The sequence below is a fragment of the Globicephala melas genome, chromosome 7, assembly GCF_963455315.2.
Source record: "Globicephala melas chromosome 7, mGloMel1.2, whole genome shotgun sequence".
NCBI lineage: Eukaryota > Metazoa > Chordata > Mammalia > Artiodactyla > Delphinidae > Globicephala > Globicephala melas.
Window position 1 is genome coordinate 112,810,177 of NC_083320.1, and position 20,239 is coordinate 112,830,415.

Sequence of the window (20,239 nt, forward strand, 5' to 3'; positions counted from 1 at the left end):
CAAGACAAGAAAGGTACCTTGGGAGACAGACATCTAAGGTGAGGCGCAAGGACAGATGGTGGGGGTAGTGAGGAGGGGCGCCCTCAGGAGTCCACGGTCCAGACTCCCTGTGAAGGCCCCAGAGAGTGCAGTGTCCGGAGGCATCCACTCCTGAAGGGTCCAGGCCTGGTTCAGACCCTTGATGCACCTCTGCCAACCACACACAAGGCCTCCTCCAGGCCCAGACAACCTCAGTCCGCACTGCCTGTGGGGACCAGCCTGGTACAGGACATGGGCCACGGAGGGGGGCCTTGTGTTTTGCCAGGTTAGAGGATAAACTTCTATCACCGTGGAGATGTATTTATTTTCTATGACCATCTATACCTCTAGTACTGCTCTGGAAACAAAAAACAGCTAAAACACTTTCTGGCTGAATAACTTGCATGTATTTGGAAGAGAACATTCATCTATCAGCGGTTAAGGTAAAAACAAAGAGCAAGAATAAATAAATAGCAAAAAGGAAAAAATAAATAGCAAAAAGGGTGGAGCCCAGTGGTGAAGGGACATCAGCTCGAGGAGGGCGACCATTTAGAAGGCTGGGTTAAAAACACTAAGAGAAACAGCTCAAAACAAGCAGTTAAGCAAGCAAACTCGGTTTCTGGTTACTTCTGCTCCCAAAAGCAGCCGAATTTAAATCTTCCACAAATCAAGCATTTAAATCCAACTGGTCTTACACACCCATAAAAGAACTTGGCACACAGTTTCAGAGAATCGATCACTTTCGTCCAGGCAAGGTCTTAATTTACTGTCCATGAAAACAGAAATGAAATGAAAACTGTTACACTAGGTATGTGCCTATTAATAAACAGTAGGCTTCCAGGGGCTGGGAACCAGACTGGGGGCGGGGGTAGGATGTGGACCCAGCTCATAAATGGGACTAAAAATTGACCCTGAGGCCCTGGAGGGTCAGGCAGCAGGAGCTGGCAACTGGATGCCCGGAGAAAGGGCTGAAGCAGGGGGATGCCAACCCATGGGCCAGGAACTGGAGACCAGGGGGCATGCTGGGCCAGACAGACAGGGCAGGGCGGGCAGGAGGCTGTGTGAGCGCCACACACAGGTAGGGAGGGCGTCCAGCACAGACGGGGCCCGGGGTCAGACGCAAAGCTAAGTGAGGGTGCATCCCAGCCAAGAGCCAGCAAGCAGGCATTCTGCACAGGCCTGGTAAGCTTTAAAATAGAACTGCCAAGGCAGCTCGACACCAAGGTTGCAAAACATGGCAAAACCACAGGAGGGAAAATGCAGAACTCATGGTTCAGATGCCCATCCAGATGTCCTGACTGTGGCACCACAGTGACAGCACTGCCTGTGTGTCGATGCCACCCTTCAAGCCCACGTGACCTGAGCCACGAGGGTGTTGGGTCTCCTCAGCATCTCCAAACTTGTAATATTTTTTACGTTACGACTAGACAGTATTTCACTTGTCAAACCCCACAGCATAACCAAACCACAACAAACTACGAAATGTTTCTGCTAACATGCACAGGACGCACATTGATTTTCTTCCTCTTCTATATATACAAATAACAGTACTTCCCAGAAAAGTACAAACATCCAATTTTTTGTGCAATCTGTTCACATGTAAAATAAATCATCTGAGGAAGAGAAGCATACTTTATTCAACTGTGCCCTTCTCTCTCGCATTTTAAAACAACATGTTTTTCCAACTCCAGCCTCTTTCCCCAGATCAAGTGGGATGGGGAGAGAGAATGGGGTTGCTATGATCTCTAGGCAAAAACTTCAAAATTAAAAAGCAAACACCATCTTCTGCCCAGCTTTACTACTGAAGAAATGCAAACTGCACAAAAATTTTAGATTCCATTCTCGAAAGCAGCACTGGTCTCTTCTGCAATTACCTCAAAACAATTGCTGCATCAACAGAAAAACAAAAATCGAGTTTGCTTGAAAATCATGACAATAGGTGAAGTGTGAGACAGAGCCCGCAGAGGAGTCTTGAGCCTGTCAGCCCCTCCCTCCTGACACTGCTCTCCTGTGCCCTCAGCCTCAGTCTGCAGACCTGGGACAGGGTCTTCCCAAGACACAGCGGTGTCTCTGCCTCCTGAACGCCTCCTCCCCGGGCGACCTGCCCGGCCTCTTCCCAACCCAGAGCTCCTATGCCACCCTCAAGCCTGCACGCTCCTTTTTCATTCCTTTTAAACTAGGACTCTGATCCTATTGCTCTCCTGCTTATATGCTTACAGCTGTGGTTCTCAAACCATGTTCCCTGGAACTCCGGGGTGCCCCACGATGGCAAGGCAGAGTAGCCCCGTGTTTATCTATTTTACGAACTGGGATGCCTCCTGAGATTTGTATGAAAAATGAACCTGATGCAAATATAAGTCAATCAACAAAAGACGGAAATGGACCTAGGAGGCCAGAGTAAAGTCTCAATCCCTCACAGTGTGCAGCGCCCACACGGGCCCAGCCTGACACCTCTGCGCTGCGCCCTGCCACTCCCGCCACCCCCAGCGGGTCCCTGGGGAACGGAAATGCTCCACAGCTGGCGCGGCCACGCACCAAGCACACAGGTGAGCCCCACAGAGCTGGACGCACTGCTGTGGGATGGAGGTTGGGATGGGGTGGGTTCTCCTGGGGCGGCGGGGGGGGCTTGTTTTCCCCCAAGGTCTGGGATCCCTCTGGTCTACTAATGCCTGACCATTTCTTTGTGACTCCGGTGGTCTTCATCTTTCACACAGAATCCAGTGCATGTTTAAGACACGAGGGGAGATGACAGTAGCAGCTCAGCGTGTTCCTTCTAGGATGGAGCCAAGCTCGGCGGTCTCTGGCACTGGGGGGTGGTCACACCATGGAGAGGGGGCCACCAACCTCCCGACTAGGCTGGGGGCTCTCCATCCACCGTGACTCCGGGGACGCTTCCTGCCCCAGAAAGAGGGAGAGTGAGCCTGCACACAGGCCTGCCAGGGGCGGACACTTCCCCAGCTCACCGCAGGGAAGGCCTGGGCCCCGGCACACAGACCTGGACGCTGCCTGCCCAGGCTCCATCACCAGCGCCACTCCATACCGGAAGGTGGCCTCATCCTTGCTTACACAGCCTCATAAATGCTCACCGAGAACTCCGACCCAGCAGTCCTTCTAAGCCTTCCCTTCATGTGAGCCTTTTAACAAATTTTTACCTTCTAGAGAAAAGCCTAAGATGACCGTATCTGGGCAGAAAGGTCCAGTATAATCGGTCCTCTGTATCCACAGATGCAAAACCTGGGGATACGGTACACTGACTGTATTCATGGTACAACTTCCATCTCATATAAGTGACTTGAGCATCTGTGGATTTTGGTATCCACGGGAGCTCCTGGAACGAACCCCCGGCGGATAGCGAGGGACGACGGTGTTTCCAGATGACTTCCTCGGCAGCACGTCCCAGGAGGGGATTCTTAAATCGCATGAATGTCTTCACAGCTGCAGGAGATGATCCATCAATCCCACTTCTGGCCATTTATCCAAAGGCAACAAAATCACTAATTCAAAAAGATATCTGCACCCCATATTCACTGTAGTATTATTTACAGTAGCCAAGACATGTATTATGCTAAGTGAAATAAGTTAGGCAGAGCAAGACAAATACTGTATTATCTCACTTGTATGTGGAATCTTAAAAAGAAAGGGAGGAAGGAAGGAAGGAAGGAAGGCAGGGAGGGAGGACGAGAGGGAGGGAGGGAGGGAGGAAGGAAGGAAGGAAGGAAAGGAGGGAGGGAGGGAAGGGAGGGAGGAAGGAAGGAAGGAGGGAAGGCAGGGAGGGAGGGAGAGATGGGAGGCAGGGAGGGAGGGAGGGAGGAAGGAAGGAAGGAAGGAAGGAAGGAAGGAAGGAAGGAAGGAAGGGAGGGAGGGAGGAAGGGAGGGAGGAAGGAAGGAAACAAAACTCATAGGTAGAGAATAGCTTGGTGGTGTGAGAGGCAGGGAGTGAGAGAACTGGGTAAAGGTGGTCAAAAGGTACAAACTCCCAGTTATAAAATAAATAAGTCATGGGGATGTAATGTACAGCATGGTGACTACAGTAAATAACACTGTAGTGCATATTTGAAGGTCGCTAAGAAAACAGATCTTAAAAGTTCTCATCACAAGAGAAAAATTTTTTGTGACTATGTAAAGTGATGGATGTTAACCAGACATGCTGTGGTGATCGTTTCACAATATATCCAGATATCAAATCATTATATCTGAAACTAACATAATGTATGTCAATTATTTCTCAATTTTTAAAAAGTTACAGGTGGATTCAGGTGAGGTGCCCTCCCACAGGGTCCCACAGACACCAGCATGGCACCTCATCACAACATCCAGGGATCACTTGCATTTTTACAATTTAATAAGTGGAACCGCATCTAAATGTTCTTTTAATTTGCATTACTTTTATTCTTATTAAAGTTGAACAAATTTTTATACAGTAACCCTTTTTTTTCTTTCTTTTGTGACTTGCCAGCTTGGTTTGTTTTCTTGTTATTTTGTCCTTTGAAATCTCGGTATTTTCCTCATCAATGTCAAGTACTCAACGGTACCTCTTTATTAAAGACATTAAAACTGTGTGAAAGTTGCTACAAAAAATTTTCCCAGGTCACACTACTTGCCTTCTTATGTCACTTACTTTTTTCTTTGAAACCTCAGTTTAAAATTTTTACCATATCAACTTTTCAGCCTTTTGCCTTTGGAATTCCCTCTTTCACTTATAAATGTACCAAGTAGGAAGAACTGTGCCAGCCCCACCCAAGTAGGAAGAACTGTGCCAGCCCCAACCAGGGAAGGGAGCAGTTTCTAATGCACAGCTCCCGCCTGAGCAAACTGCTGACCCTCTGTCAGAAGTCAAACAATCGCCCATCTGAGAAACAGTTCTGAGGCAGCAGGTAATCTCAAAGAATTAACTTAAAAGTAATATTGAGATCCATAAAAAGTTCAGTAACTGATTGATGTTAGGAATTTTTTTGTTGGACCTCAGATGCATAATAGTTCCTAGACCCTGGCCCGTTCTCACCTTGTTATGTTAAAGTGATGCCATAAAGACAGGTGAACCAGCTGTCCACAACAAAAGCCAGGGTCCTGCCTGTGATATACAGCAAATTCCACCTGGGCATCAATCCCCTGCCTTCTTTTGTACAAGCTGCACCTCATCTATACATATTCTCAAAAAGGCACTTTTAAAATTCAGTCTTTATAAAAGGGATATTATGCTATCAATATACGTAATTGCCTGACGCACTTTTTTCACTGCTATTACTAAGAGGCATCCACACACTGTCACATGCTGCTCTGAAGTGCTGTTTTGACAGATGCGTACTATTCCACTGAGCGAATGAACTAGTCTGTGTGCTGTCTCCTGAAGCTCCCTATAACGGGGTGTTTCTTATTGTAAACTGTGAGGAAAATTCTTGCACATTAATATGTGCAATGGATTCTCTAGGACAGGGATTAGCAAACATTTTCTATAAAGGGCCAGGGTTGGTCATTGTTCTGTGGGTATGTAAGAGAATATCCTTATCCTTAGGAAATACACACAGGCACTGGGGGATGAAGGGCCTCAAATTGATGTAAAAGAGTTTTGTCGTGTGTTCTTTGTATTATTTTTATTTTTGCAATTTTTGTAAGGTTGAAATTATTTAAAAAGAGTAAAAAATGGAATATCTCTCTGAAAACTTTTTGTGAACATAAGGGAAAGGGAATGAAAAACGTTGAAAACAGATGCGTCCGTGACTGCAGGTGTTTCGGTGAGCCTCACTGCTGTGACGCAGAGCAGGTTACACACCTGCGTCCACCACAGAGTGAAACGCATCTTTCCGATCAGATCAACTGCCTTGGAAATCCCTGTTGTCTGCCCAGAGTCCTGCACTCCTAAAGAAAGCTTCTGACAGACCTATCGGAGATCTGGGCCAGGGACCACGCGTCCTCAGGCAAATCAGCCCTCAGCAGTGATCATTTTCGTTCTATAATCAAATGCTTCAGACCACTGCAGAATGGTGGGCTTTGTTTAAAATATATATACACTCCAAATGTTTAGCTTCAATTACTTAATAATTTTACACTTCCCAGATTTTTAGGATCTGAAGAAACCAGCTTACACAAAATAGCGAGAGGTCTTTAAAAACGCAAAACCATTTCCACCTCTGGCCCAGAAAAAAGCAGCAAAACTCCAAGAGCATTCATGTTTTTAAGTAGAACTCCTCTCTCTTGGAGACATGTACTGAATGAAGTGTTTGTTTATGACTCAGGTGAGACAGTGCTCCTGGGACTTGCTTCACAACAGCACAGTGTGGGCAGGGGTTACAGGTGAGCCCAGACCACTGTTGAGGGTTCATACACTATTCAATATTTTCCGTGCCTCTGCACATTAAGGAATTGCCCACAACGAACAGTTTAATATACATATATGTGAGATTTCAGGTTTCAGACTGAGCTAAAATGTGTAATCACTGCCTTGTCAGTGATTGGGGGTTAGGCAGCAGCTAGTAGCTCTGCCTGCAGCCACCGGGCCCAAAGGCCACCTATTTAAAGTTCCTTCCTGAATAGTTCTAATTGTCTACATCTTTTCCCCCCCACCCCACCCCACCCCCGCCCCCGTGGTAATTAAAAAGTCATCAAGAGGTAAGAGTTTTTGCAAACAAACATTTTCAGGCTACTACAAAGCTGATAGGGTGAGTACACGCATACCTCAGCAATACTGCAGGTTCAGTTACAGACCATCACAATAAAGCAAATAAAGGTTTTTGGTTTCCCAGACCATATAAAGTTATGTTTACACTATACTGTAGTCTATTAAGTGTGCAATAGCATTATTTCTTAAAAACAAGGTACAGGGCTTCCCTGGTGGCACAGTGGTTGAGAGTCCGCCTGCCGATGCAGGGGACACGGGTTCGTGCCCCGGTCCGGGAGGATCCCACAAGCCGCGGAGCGGCTGGGCCCGTGAGCCATGGCCGCTGAGCCTGCGCGTCCGGAGCCTGTGCTCCGCAACGGGAGAGGCCACAGCAGTGAGAGGCCCGCGTACCGCAAAAAAAAAAAAAAAAACACAATGTACAGACTTGGTCTAAATAACAGTGGCGAATACACAAAAGTGCTTAATAACTACTAGCTAGTGTTTTTATTATCATTCTCTACTATGTGATTGATTCATGCTGCTGCTGCCCCAAATGTCCCATATCCCTTTTGCCACCATTCAAACTCTGCCATGCTTTTAGGTAAATAGTAGAATATTTTTATTTAACATTGTGCACAAGAAACTCAAGACTGTATTTTTGACAGTGGTATTTGTCAAGACTGGAAATTCACTGTATTTTAGTATTGCTTTTGAGTTGGAAATAATGTGTGATAGCAGAGACGACAGGCCAAGAGTCCCATAGGAATGTCAACCAGGAGTATTTGATGACAATACTGGAGGGAAAACAATAAGGGTGCTAGAAATGTGTTTTGAAAAGCATGCCGTTGTGGTAATATAAAAGCGGCTCAGAATTACTTGGCATCGAGAGACTAAATAATGGCTATCAACTCTTCAAAAAACAAATGCAATGTGCATACCTTAATTAAAAAATGTTGTTGCTAAAAAATGCTAACCATCATCTGAGTCTGCAGCAAGTCATAGTAACATCAAAGATCACTGACCATAGATCACCATACCAAATATAAAAATAATTTAAAAGTTTAAAATATTCCAAGAATTACCAACATGTGACACAAAGACACGAAGTTAGCAAATGCTGAAGGAAAAATGGCACCAACAGACTTGCTTGATGTAGGGTTACCACAAACTTTCAATTTGTAAAAAATGTACTATCTGTGAAGTGCAAGAAAGCAAAGAGCAATTAAATGATGTCTGCCTGTGCTTTATTCAGAGTACCATAAAATCCTGAAAGTGGGCTCCTGCTGCCCAGCACCCCAGGGGTATGAGCTGGCTGTAACTGAAACGGACAATCACCAGAGATCGGCGCAAATGCTCTCTCACACCTTGTCCTGACTTGGTGGAGCTGAGTGCCGTGGGCACCTGCATGTTTAATGCCCGGCCCACACACACCCCTTGATTCTGAGGTTGGAGTCTCTGGCCCACACTTTGAGAAAACGTTTTAGGGCAGTAGTCTCCGACACAGGGTGGACCATATAATCCTTTGAAGCGATAGAAGAAAACGCTGGAGTGTCTGTATTTCTGCCTCACGAGGACGAGGAACTAAGCCTACCTGATAGCTACACATCTTCTCCCGCCTCCTTGCCAGGTCCTCAAGGAGCAGCAAGAACCAATGGCTCACAGGCACCTCATCACTGTAACTAAATGAACTGCTAGGGGCTGAATTGCGTCCCCCTTCCAGGTCCCAACTCTTAGTACCTCAGACTGACTACATTTGGAGATGTACAGAGGTAATTAGTAAAATGAGGTCACAGGGTGGGTCCTAATCCAATGTGACTGGTGCCCTTTACGAGAAGGGGAGATCAGTACACACACAGGCACAGAAGGAAGACCATGTGAAGACACAGTGGGAAAGTGGCCATCTACACGCCAAGGACAGAGGCCTCAGAAAGAACCAACGCTGCTGACACCCTGATCTTGGACTTCCAGCCTCCAGAACCGCAAGGAAATAAATATCCACTGTTTAAGCCCCTCAGTCTGTGGTACCTTGATGCAGGAGCCCTAGCTAACATACAAACCTTTCAAAAGGGTTCGTTCCTGCAAAGATGCCAGGCACGCAGAAAGGCAGGAGGACCTGCGGCCCCAGGCAAGCGCAGGCCCACTACAGTTCACCAGCCTGGCCCCAAGCGTGTGGCATGGGGAGTTCTACAACTGGCACAAGGCCGCCACAACCAACCGGCAAATTCAGGGCTGCCTCCCGCATCTTTTCAAGCTCTCTAGCTATTACAGACTGTGCGCACTTCATGCCTTATCCAGCGCGTATGGACAGAGACACCCACCAGGGCACACGCAAGGAGCCCTTTTAGGGATGAAGTGAGCAGTCGACAATGACTGGGCCCTGAAATGCTGCGATTCCCAAAATCACCTCTGCCCGGGTGTGTGTGTGTGTGTGTGTTGGGTGTGTGTGTGTGTGTGTGTGTGTGTGTGTGTGTGTGTGTGTGTGTGGACGCGGGGGGGGGGGAGCTAACAAAGAAGCAGATAAAAGATGAAAGGAGAAATACTGGTAAGTGTACATAATTAACTTCTTCAAGCAACCTGAGGCGCTCGGAAGCTGGGAAGCACCAGCTCGGGCTGCCGCTGGGACCGTGGTGCGTTGGGTGGGCGCTGCCCTCCCCCACCCCTTCCTGGGAGCTGCTGACTGAGGGGACAGAAGGGGCAGAAGGCCGGGAAAAGGCAGGGAACCGGCCGGCTGTAAGGCCCGGAGAGCCGTGCAGGAGTGTGAAGGCAGCCTGGCCCGACCGCGGCTAGAGGATCTGGGCGCGCGCGTCTCCCCGGCGGCGGAAGCTGGGCCCTCGGGGAGAGCCGGGGTGCGGGGGCGGGGGGGGGGGACTGTCCAGCGGGCTGCACGCCTCCAGTCGCTGTAAAGCCAATCACAGGCTGCGGAGGCATAGAGTTCCCTAAACACGCCCGCGCAAAACACAACGGGGGCTAACTCTGCCGAAATGCACCCGACCTTCGGGAAAAGGGAGAACTCGAGCCTTTCACGCTCGGAGTCCGCAGGAAGGGCACGCACGGCTGTGTCTCCGCACGACGCGCCGAGGCCCACAGCGCCGCAGCACCCGGGCTGCCTCTGCCCCAGTCTGGGGGGACCCCTAGGCTGAGTCACACCCCAGAGGCCCTATAATACAGCACATTTTCCCTCCTGCCTTGACCTCAAGGCAGAATCAAGACAACTGAGAGTTCCAGGAGCTTCTCAAGAGCTCTTCCAGAGTCAACACAGAATCGCAGGGCAGAAAGTCACATCTTCCATGGCAGCTGCCCCAGAGCTCGGCCATCCTGGCAGAGGCTTCCCGGAGTGAACTAACTCTGCTGTATCCACCTCTGGTCTACCTGGGGCCATCTGTGGCCACTGAGAGGGTCACAGCCTCTCAGTGCTTGTGTGCAAGGTCTGGCAGTGACATGTGGAAGGATGTGTTCCCTCTTCCTGGTGGAGGGAGGGTAGGCAGTGTTGATTCTTCCCTGGCTCAGCTGGCAGTTCCAGAGGGCAGGGATCCCCCCCAAATCCCTTTCCACCCTTTGCATGGGGCTTACCTTGAAGCCAATCTTCGTTGGAGGAGGCAACTACCTAAAATGCAAATTAAAATACAAAAGAAAAACTACCCCCTATGATGATTAATTATATGTGTCACCTTGACTATGCTATGGTATAATCCAGTTTTGGGTCAAACATTAGTCTAGATGTTGCTGTGCAGGTATTTCTTAGGTGTGATTTACGTTTAAATGGGCACACTCTGAGTAAAGCCTGATGACCCTCCATGGTGTGGGTGGGCCTCTTCCAAACAGTTGAAGACCTTAAGAGAAAAAACCGAGGTCCTCTTTGGATTTGAATTCTGCCCCCAGAGGGCCTTTGGACTCAAGCTGCAACATCAACTCTTCCTGGGTCTCAGCCTGCCTACTCTGAATTCAGAATTGCCAGCCTCCATGGTCATGTGAGCCAATTCCTTAAAATAAATCTCTCTATATATATAAACATACCCTATTGGTTCTGTTTCTCTGGAGAATTCTGACTAATACACACCCCCCCACCTCAATCAAAGCAAAGGAAGAAGCCCAACTTGCATGTACAAAACCCTTATCAGTGTGGTCTCCAGGGCAGGAGCAAAACTTTGCTCTCCAGAATCTGTGAAATTATCATGCACGTGCACAGGTCTGCTTGATTTAACACACTTAGTTATTCCATGACCCCTGGGGACAGACAACCCCAATCAGTCAAGAGTCCAGGTGGTTTTAAAGCTCATTGGTTTTATGCAGACTGGTCCTTCCAAGCAGCATTTGTGGAAAAAGACGAAAATTCTTTCAAATGGAACAGCTTGAGTAGGTCAATCTTTAGATAGGGATTTAAATATAATGCAAATCCTCATCACCACTTCTGACTTGGGGAGGTGTGGTTCTTCAGAGCAAAGTGTACCTTCTTCTGTGAGTATCTTCAAGGATGAATCATCGCCCACCCTCCCCCTGCCACCCCAGTCCTGGCCAGGACAACACAGGCACAAGGAACGGCCATGCTAGCTCTGAACTTAAAATTCTGGCTGTCAAATCAGGTTCCAAGATGAAACTCACTGCTCTCTAGGCATTGGTTTCTCTCTCCTGTAGAACAAAACTCCCCCGAGAGAGTGAAGAACAGGGCCTGACAACCTTGGCGAGTGAAGTATCTGAGATATAAATACAAATCACAAATATGCTTGTTTCAAAAGTCACAGTAGCTATCACTGTCCATTTGTCTTATTCACAACTAAAAAATGTGAAAGCCACAGTTCAAGGCCTGTGATTTCTGTCCCCACAGCCTTGTGTGGAGGTGAGGCAGTCATGAAGTTGGATGGGGGCACAGCCAGGTAAATGAATGCTCAATGAGCTTCTGCTGAAGAGCACAAGTGCACACCAGGCTCAGACCAACACAAAGGTAAAAAACACATCCCTATGTTTTTGAGACCATGTTCTGAGAGGGCTTTAACACAGTAAGTTCATATAAATGCAAATCGTATCCCTGGAGTGCTCTGAAATCTTATTAGATAGCCTGAATTCAGGCCAGAGTTGCCATGTTTAAGCCCCATTCATGGTGCTATGTTCTCTACTGGCTCCTACAGAGTGTAAGCTCTGTCCCTAAGCCCCTCACTTATAGCCAAAGGGTCTCCAGATATAAAAAGAACAAATAACAAAATGGCAAATGTAAATCCTACCATATAAGTTATCTGCATTATGTGTAAATGGAATAGACAATCAAAAGGCAGACATTGATAGAATGGATTAAAAAAACATGCTGTGAGACAAATTTTAAATTCAAAGATATAGGGAGGGTGAAACGAAAAGGATGGGAAAAGATATAACGTGCAAAGAGAAACCAAAAGTGGCCAGAAGTAGCTATACTAATATTAGATAAATATTAGACAAAATAGACTTGAAAACAAAAATTGTCACTAGAAACATTATGACAAAATGGTCACTCCACCAGTGAGATGTAACAGCTATTAACATATTCACCTGACGAAACAACCTCAGAATACATGAAACCACAGAGAACATGATCTTATATGTAGAAAATCCTAAAAAACCACAAAAAAACCTGTTACAGCTAATAAATGAATTAAGCAAAGCTGCAGGATACAAAAGCAACACATAAAAATCAGCTGCATTTCTATACATTAGCAATGAATATTCCAAAAAGAATATTAAGAAAACAATTCCATTTACAATAGCATCAAAAAGAAAAAAAAACTTAAGCATAAATTTAGGAACTTCCCTGGTGGTCCAGTGGTAAAGAATCCGCCTTCCAAAGCAGGGGACACGGTTTCGAGCCCTGGTTGATCCCACATGCCGCGGGGCAACTAAGCCTGGGCGCCACAACTATTGAGCTCGCGGGCCTCGACGAGAGAGCCCAGGTGCTGCAAACTACAGAGCCCAGGGTCTCCGGAGCCCGTGAGCCGCAACTAGAGAAAGAAAACCCACACGCCACAATGAAGACCCGACGCAACCAAAAAAAAAAAAAAAAAGAGTAAATTTAACCAAGGAGGTGAATGATTCATACACTAAAAATTACAAAACACAGACTTCCCTGGTGGTCCAGTGGTTAAGACTCTGCGCTCCCAATGCAGGGGGCCTGTGTTCGATCCCTGGTCAGGGAACTAGGTCCCGCATGCATGCCGCAACGAAGATCTGCATGCTGCAAATAAGACCCGGCGCAGCCAAAATAAATAAATAAAATAAATAAATTTTAAAAATCACAAAACACTGCTGAAAGAAATTAAAGACACAAACGGAAAGATATTCCATGTTCATGAACTGGAAGACTTAATATTATTAAGATGACAATATAGGGAATTCCCTGGCAGTCCAGTGGTTAGGACTCCACACTCTCACTGCCATGGGCCTGGGCTTGATCCCTAGTCAGGGAACTAAGATCCTGCAAGCCACACGGGGCAGCCAAAAAAAAAAAAAAAAAAAAAAAAAGAAAGAAAATTTACAATATAATCCAAAGCCATCTACTGATTCAACGTAACCCCCTTCAAAATTCCAAAAGCATTTTTTGCAAAAATAGAAAAACCCACCTTGATTAACATGGAATCTCAAAAGACCCAGAATAGCAAAAACAATCTTGAAAAAGAACAACAAAGCTGGAGGTCTCACATTTACTGATTTCAAAACTTACTATAAAGCTACAGTAATCAAAATAGTGTGGTACTGGCATAAAGACTGACACATTGACCAATGAAACAATAAAGAGCCCAGAAATAAACCCTTGTATATATGGTCAAATGATTTTCAACAAGGGTGTCAAGACCATTCACTGAAGAAAGGACAGTCTTTTTAACAAATGGTGCTGGGAAAACTGGATATCCACATGCAAAAGAATTAAATTGGACCATCACCTTATACTATATATGCAAAATTAACTCAAATGAACCAAAAAGCTAAACAGAAGAGCTAAAATTATAAAACTCTTAGAAGAAAACATATGAGAAAATCTTCATGACACTGGATTTGGCAATGATTTCTTGGATATGACACCAAAAGCACTAGCAACAAAAGAAAAAGTAGATAAACTGGACATGAAAATTAAAAACCTTTGTGCATCCAAGGACAAGAGAATGAAAAGATAACCCACAGAATGGGAGAAAATATTTGCAAATCATATATCTGATAAGGGATTGTTATCCAAAATATATAAAGAATTCCTACAACTCAACACTAAAAAAAACAAACAACATGATTAAAAAATGGACAAAGGATTTGAATAGACATTTCTGTAAAGAAGATACACAAATGGCAAATAAGCACATGAAGAGATGATTGACACCATTAAGCATTAGGGAAATGCAAATCAAAACCAGAATGAGATACTACTTCACACACATTAGGGTGGTTATTATTAAAAAAAAAAAAAAAACACCAGAAAATAACAAGTGTTGGTGAGGATGTGAAGAAACTGGAACCCTTGTGCATTGTTGGTACACATAAAGGCTGGCGAAGCTGCTATGGAAAACAGTATGACAACTGCTCAAAGAAATTAAACATTGAATTACCATGTTCATAGCAATGCTTAATTGGTGTCTGGAATAGTCACGTTCATAGACAGGAAGTAGAATGGTTGCTACCAAGAGCTGGAGGAATAAGGGAATGGGGAGTTAGTGTTTAAGTGGGTGCAGACACAGACATAGAAAACAAACTTATGGTTACCAAAGGGGAAGTGGGGGGAGGGATAAATTAGGAATTTGAGATTAACATATACTATTATATATAAAATAGATTAACAAGGACCTACTGTATAACACAGGGAACTATATTCAATATCTTATAATAACCTATAATGGAAAAGATCTGAAAAAGAACAGATATGTGTGTATGTATGTATATGTATGTGTATATATACAAAACGGAATCACTTTGCTGTACACCTGAAACGTACATCAACCAGACTTCAAGAAAATAAAGAAATAAATAAGTGCAGAGGTTCAGTTTGGGATGAAGAAAAAGTTTAGGGGATGGATAGTGGTAATGGCTGTACAACTTAATGCTACTAAACTGTACACTTAAAATGGTTAAAATGGTAAATTTTGGGTTATTTATATTTTATTATAGTAAAAAAAAATCAGGCAAGGTGATTTCCCTAATTTATTTTTGAATCATTTTTTTCAGATATTCCAGTTTATTTTCCCCTTCATATAAATTTTAGAGTCAGTTTGTCTTTTATCTATAAAAACATCCTCCTGGGCTTCCCTGGTGGCGCAAGTGGTTGGGAGTTCGCCTGCCGATGCAGGGGACACGGGTTCGTGCCCCGGTCTGGAGGATCCCACATGCCGCGGAGCGGCTGGGCCCGTGAGCCATGGCCGCTGGGCCTGCGCATCCGGAGCCTGTGCTCCGCAACGGGAGAGGCCACAACACTGAGAGGCCCACATACCACAGACACACACACAAAAAACATCCTCCTGAGACTTCTAATAAACAAAAATATCTTATGACCCAGCAAGAACACTTCTAGATTTCTATCCAAAAGACATTATAACATATGCCCACGTAAAGACTTGTACATGAGTCTTCATAGCAGCAGTTATTCATAACAGGCAAAAAATGGATCTAATGAATGGTTAAACAAAACGTGATATATCCATACAATGGAATACAATGCAACAAAAAGGAATGAAATGCTGGTACATACTAGAACAGGGATAAACTCCAAAAACATTATGCTAAGTAAAGGAAGCCACACATAAAGCCCACAAATTGTACACTTTCGTTTATGTTAAATGTCCAGAAACGGCAAATCTATAAAAGAAAGCAAATTAGTGATTAGCTGGAATAGGGCCTACGAATGGGGATTAACTGTGAAAAGTCATGAGCGATCTTTACTGGGGTGAGATCCGTATGTTCCAAAACTGGGTTATGGTGCTGCTGCCCAACTCCGTAAATCTACTAAAAATCACTGCCCACTTGAAGTAGGTAAATTTTATAGTATGTACATTATACATCAATAAAGTTAAAATATTTTTTTGCTGCAGTATTTGATTGGAATTGTGTTAAATCTATAGATCAATTTGGAGAGAACTGACATCTTTACTATGTTGAGTGTTCCAACCCATGACCACAATGTGCCTCTCCATTTATTTACATGATCTTTGTTTCATTCATCAGCATTTTGTAGTTTTCAGCATATAGATCCTGCATGTGGTTTATTAAATTTATATGTAAGTATTTGATTTTTTGAAGCTGCTGAAAATGGTATTTTTTAAAATTTCACTTTCTAATTGCACATTGCTTGTATATAGAATAAGACTGACTTACATGTGTTGACTGCATTTTGTGACCTTGTTAAACTTCACCTACTAGTTCTAATAGTTTTTTCATAGATTCCTTGGATTTTCTATGTAGATACCATCTGCAAAAAGGGACAATTTTGTTTTCTCTTTCCAATCTGCCTTTTATTTATTTTTCTGACCTTACTGCCCTGGCTAAAATAAAGTTTTTAAATTACATAGATGTGGTTAACCCATGCTATGCTTATTTTGGTTGCAAAAACAATGAGTAGCTAGGACTGGTTAGTTATATAAAAGCTTTAGAAAACATAGCACGAATAGTAACAGCCCCTTATACAGTACATTTCCTATATATATTACACCTCATTTGATCTTCATCACAACCTAATAGGTGCTTTTCCCATGATACCAAAGAAGAAAAATGGTCGAAGGTAGTCCAAGCAACATACCCACCGGGGCTCAAGTGAACACATAGCAGACATCAACAACAGTCAAAGCAGTAGATTTGCCAAGACCCAACTTGATCACACCTGCCAAAATGTATCTTTCTTCCCACTGGCTAGTGGGCAACCCCAGGCACTGACTGAGCTGACCCCTCTATAAACCGGTGCTAGTGAAACGCAGATCAAAAGCCAGGACACAGACTGTCACACAGACTGAGGGAACACTGGCCCACCTGGGGAGTGGAGGCAGGTGCTCCTGGAGTGGTACCTGAGCAAGCACAGTGCCTTCAAAAAATCGCAGGTAAGTGATTCAATAGGTGTGTGAGGGTCAGGTCCTAGGGTCTAACATTTTGCAGAAGGCATTACTGACAGCTTCTTTCTAATTTCTTTTTTTTTTGCGGTACACGGGCCTCTCCCTGTCGTGGCCTCTCCCGTTGCGGAGCACAGGCTCCGGACGCGCAGCCTCAGCGGCCATGGCTCACGGGCCCAGCCGCTCCGCAGCATGTGGGATCTTCCCAGACCGGGGCACGAAGCCGTGTCCCCTGCATCGGCAGGCGGACTCTCAACCACTGCGCCACCAAGGAAGCCCGTGCTTCTTTCTAATTTTTAACTTATGAGTGTGCAGTCAGACGGCTGGATTCAAAGTCTGGCTCTGCCACTTACCAGGCATGTAACTTTAGGCACATACTTCACCTCTTGGTCAGTTTCCTCATCCATAAAGTGGGAGTAATAATTGCACCCACCTCTGAGGGTCGTGAGAATAATTAGTATGTAGAGCACTCAGGAGTTAGCAAACTACAGCCCGTGGTCTGCTTCTACAAGCAAAGTCCTACTGGGGCACAGCCATACTCATTCATTACAGACTGTGCCGACTTCTGCTGCAACAGTGCAACTGGGGAGGCTGTGACAGAGACCATACGGCCTGCAAAGTTGTAAGTAGTCACTATCTGGACCTTTACAGGAAAAGTAGCCCTGGCTTAGAACGATGCTGGAGCAAAGTAAGTACTCAAGGAATGTTAGCTATTATTTAGACCCTAATTTACTTCCAGAACGATAAACTTGAGTATATACATAAAGATATACACACAAGCATTGACTATGGGGGTGACAAACGTAAAATAACAATGTCAATTAACAGGTGGTTGATTAAATAAATTGTAATGCAGCTACACTATATACAGCCATTAAAAGGAATGAAGGCTATCCATGTGTATATATACTGTATGTGCCAACATGTTAAGATTTCCAACATCTTTAAATAATCCGAGATCATTAAGTGAAAAGGTATGATGCTACATGCAGTCTCTCATTATGTTACAAAAAGAACACACACAAACAAAACCTATGTGTATGCACAGAAAAGGCTACCTACCAAGATAGAAGTACTGAGGGAAGTTCACTTTTAGTATATGTAGCTGAGTACTGTTTGAATTTTTTAAAAAGCTGAAGTTCTGTAATTTTTCTCATGACTCAAAAGTGTTATTTGAATGGCTCAGGTTGTACCCTAGTGGTACAAGTTCTAAACTTTAATGTCTTTACCCCAGGGACAAACTAGAGTATGGATGAATCGCAAACGCATTATGCTAAGTGAACTAACCAGACTCAAAAACTACATATGACATTCTGGAAAAAGCAAAACTGTAGGAATGGAGAACAGATCAGGGGTCAGGAGTTGGGAATGGGGGTGCCTACAAAGGGACAGGAAGAAGGAGTTCAGCGGGGTGATAAAACTGTTCTGTATCTTGACTGTGGTGGGAGTCACACTACACTAAGCATTTGTTAAAACTCACTGAACTGTACCCCACAAAGTGAATCTTACTATGTGTAAACTTAAAAATAAATTTAAGTAAACACACATACAAAACAAAAACACTTGGGGGGTAACTCTTCTTTGGGCGACCTATGAGCACACAAATGTATGTATTAATACAGGAAATGTCTGCCACCACATTTCCCTGGTTCGCCTCTGGCACAGAGATGATGCCGCTGCGCGAAGGCAGCGTTGGCACCACCTTCCTAACTGAATTCCCACAAACGCAAACCTGCCGTGGCCCTGAATGTTTTCTTCGAGCTCCGTGCGTGTAGATCTGCGCTTTACTCGGAAAACCTCGAAGGGCCTTCAGGGAGAAGGGACGGCAGGCACCGGCGCGCACCGTCACAGGCCGGCGCCCCAGCCGAGCGGCCCAGGCAGGATCTTCCAGCACGAGCCCAGAGCCGCTGCAGCCGCTGGTGAGCTGTCAAGAACAGCAACCTGAGCTAGGCAAGGGGAATCACTGCTGATTCAATCACGGATCATTGACGGAATCACGTCGATAACGGCCAAGAAATACCACCCGGCTCACCAGCTTCGGCCAAGCACTGTGCGGCGAGGCGCACAGCACCCTCCTCTCCTGTAAAGGGAAACTCCCAGGTCTCCCACAGACGCGCAGACCGTCCAACACGGGGCTTCATAAGCAACGCTATCCTGCCGTTCAGACCTGACACTAGAGTGGACGTGGTCCGGACACCTCTCTCGGCTTAGAAAACGCTCCTTAAGCCCCATTGCCAAATTACTCTTCCGCCCTTTTCTCCCGCCCACCAAGCGCTGAGAATTAGGAGCACGCATTTCAGGCTTGAAATAGACAATTTAGTCTGGCTATACTGAACCGCGCTGCCCAAGTAACAATCTCGGCTCCTTAACAAAGCCCCCAAACTCCTCTCTCCAAGAATCTGCAAAATGGTCTCGCTCGGCCAGAGTCTCCCTCCTTCCCTCAGAGAGGGGCACAAAGCACGACCTCAGCGTAAACCGCCTGCTCCTTGCTTTCCAACAATAACTGGAAAACCCCAATGTACCCCGTCCCCACTGGAGTTTCGCCACGTGCCGGGGGCGCTGGGGCAGGGGTCCGCGACTCCCGGGCCGGAGCGCGGTGGCCAGGGCCATCCTGGGAGGCGGCGCAGCCGGGGAGGCCGCGCGGCCGAGGTCCAAGTCCCGGCCGCTCGCGGGGCCCCGGCCCGGCACCGCCGCCTTCCAGCTCCCTCCCGGCCGGGTTTCGAGCGAGGTCCCGATCCCACCTGGGCGGCGGGGTGGGGCGGAAGCGGCAGCGTTCCTCACCTTGGTCCGCGGCGGCGGCTCTGGGGTCCCGGGCGGGCCCTGGGAGTCTCCCGGCCGAATGAGTCACCGAGGCGGGTCGGGAATGCTCCAGGAAACACCCGGCCTCCTCCCCTTCCTCCCGGGGCGGGGGCTCTCCCGGCTCGGCCCCTTCCTCCCAGCGCTCCTCCCTCCGCGCTCCTTCTCCAGCCCAGTCCATCCGCTCCTCCATGCCTAGCTCCCTCCCCCGACTCCGCAGTCCAGCAGTATGCCGGGCCGCGCTCCTCTCCGGCCGCACAAAATGCTCCCCAGGGAGAGAGCCTCCAGGGCCACCTGCCGGCTTCGGCGACCTCAGCTCTACCTGGGACCACGGGGGCGGTGGGAGGGGGGGCGCTTCCCCGTGGAAGCTGCCCGCTTTGGGCCGTAAAAAGAGCGGGGGGTGCGCACCCTGTCCCGGGGCTCCACAGGGTCAGGGCGGCGGGTGAGATGAGCTGCAGAAAGGACTTGGGGGGCCACCCAGGCGGACTGGCCTGGCGCCCCACAGCCAGGGAGGAGGTGCGCACACCTGCGCTCCGCGGGCTGGAGACGGGTGCGACTGGGACACGCCGCCGGAACCGAGCCAGCTGGGAGAAAATGACCCGGTATGGCCCCTGCAGTGATCGCATCTCCCCTCTGAGCCGGGGGCAAGGGCGTGCGCAGGCTTGTGGGAATGGCTGACAAGAAGTCTTGACGAACTAGCCCCAAAACACAATCTTGAGAGGCCAAATAACACGTCTTATGGAATCGCCGAGTGGAGTGAGCTTGTCACAAACATGCTTAGGAGAAAAATTTC

The 20,239-nt window shown here is 46.6% G+C and overlaps 1 protein-coding gene across 4 annotated transcripts in view; it reads right to left on the bottom strand.

Annotated features, from left to right (window-relative positions):
• Nucleotides 1–19,543, bottom strand: part of CYFIP1 (cytoplasmic FMR1 interacting protein 1) — a 93,935-nt gene extending 74,392 nt beyond the window's left edge. For 3 of the 4 annotated variants that reach the window (XM_060302602.1, XM_060302603.1, XM_060302600.1), the window contains exon 1: nt 19,432–19,543. The gene's annotated coding sequence lies outside the window, so the exon portion shown is untranslated. The remainder of the gene's footprint in view (nt 1–19,431) is intronic. The other variant, XM_060302601.1, reaches the window with a different exon arrangement.
• Between the last annotated feature and the right edge of the window lie 696 nt (nt 19,544–20,239).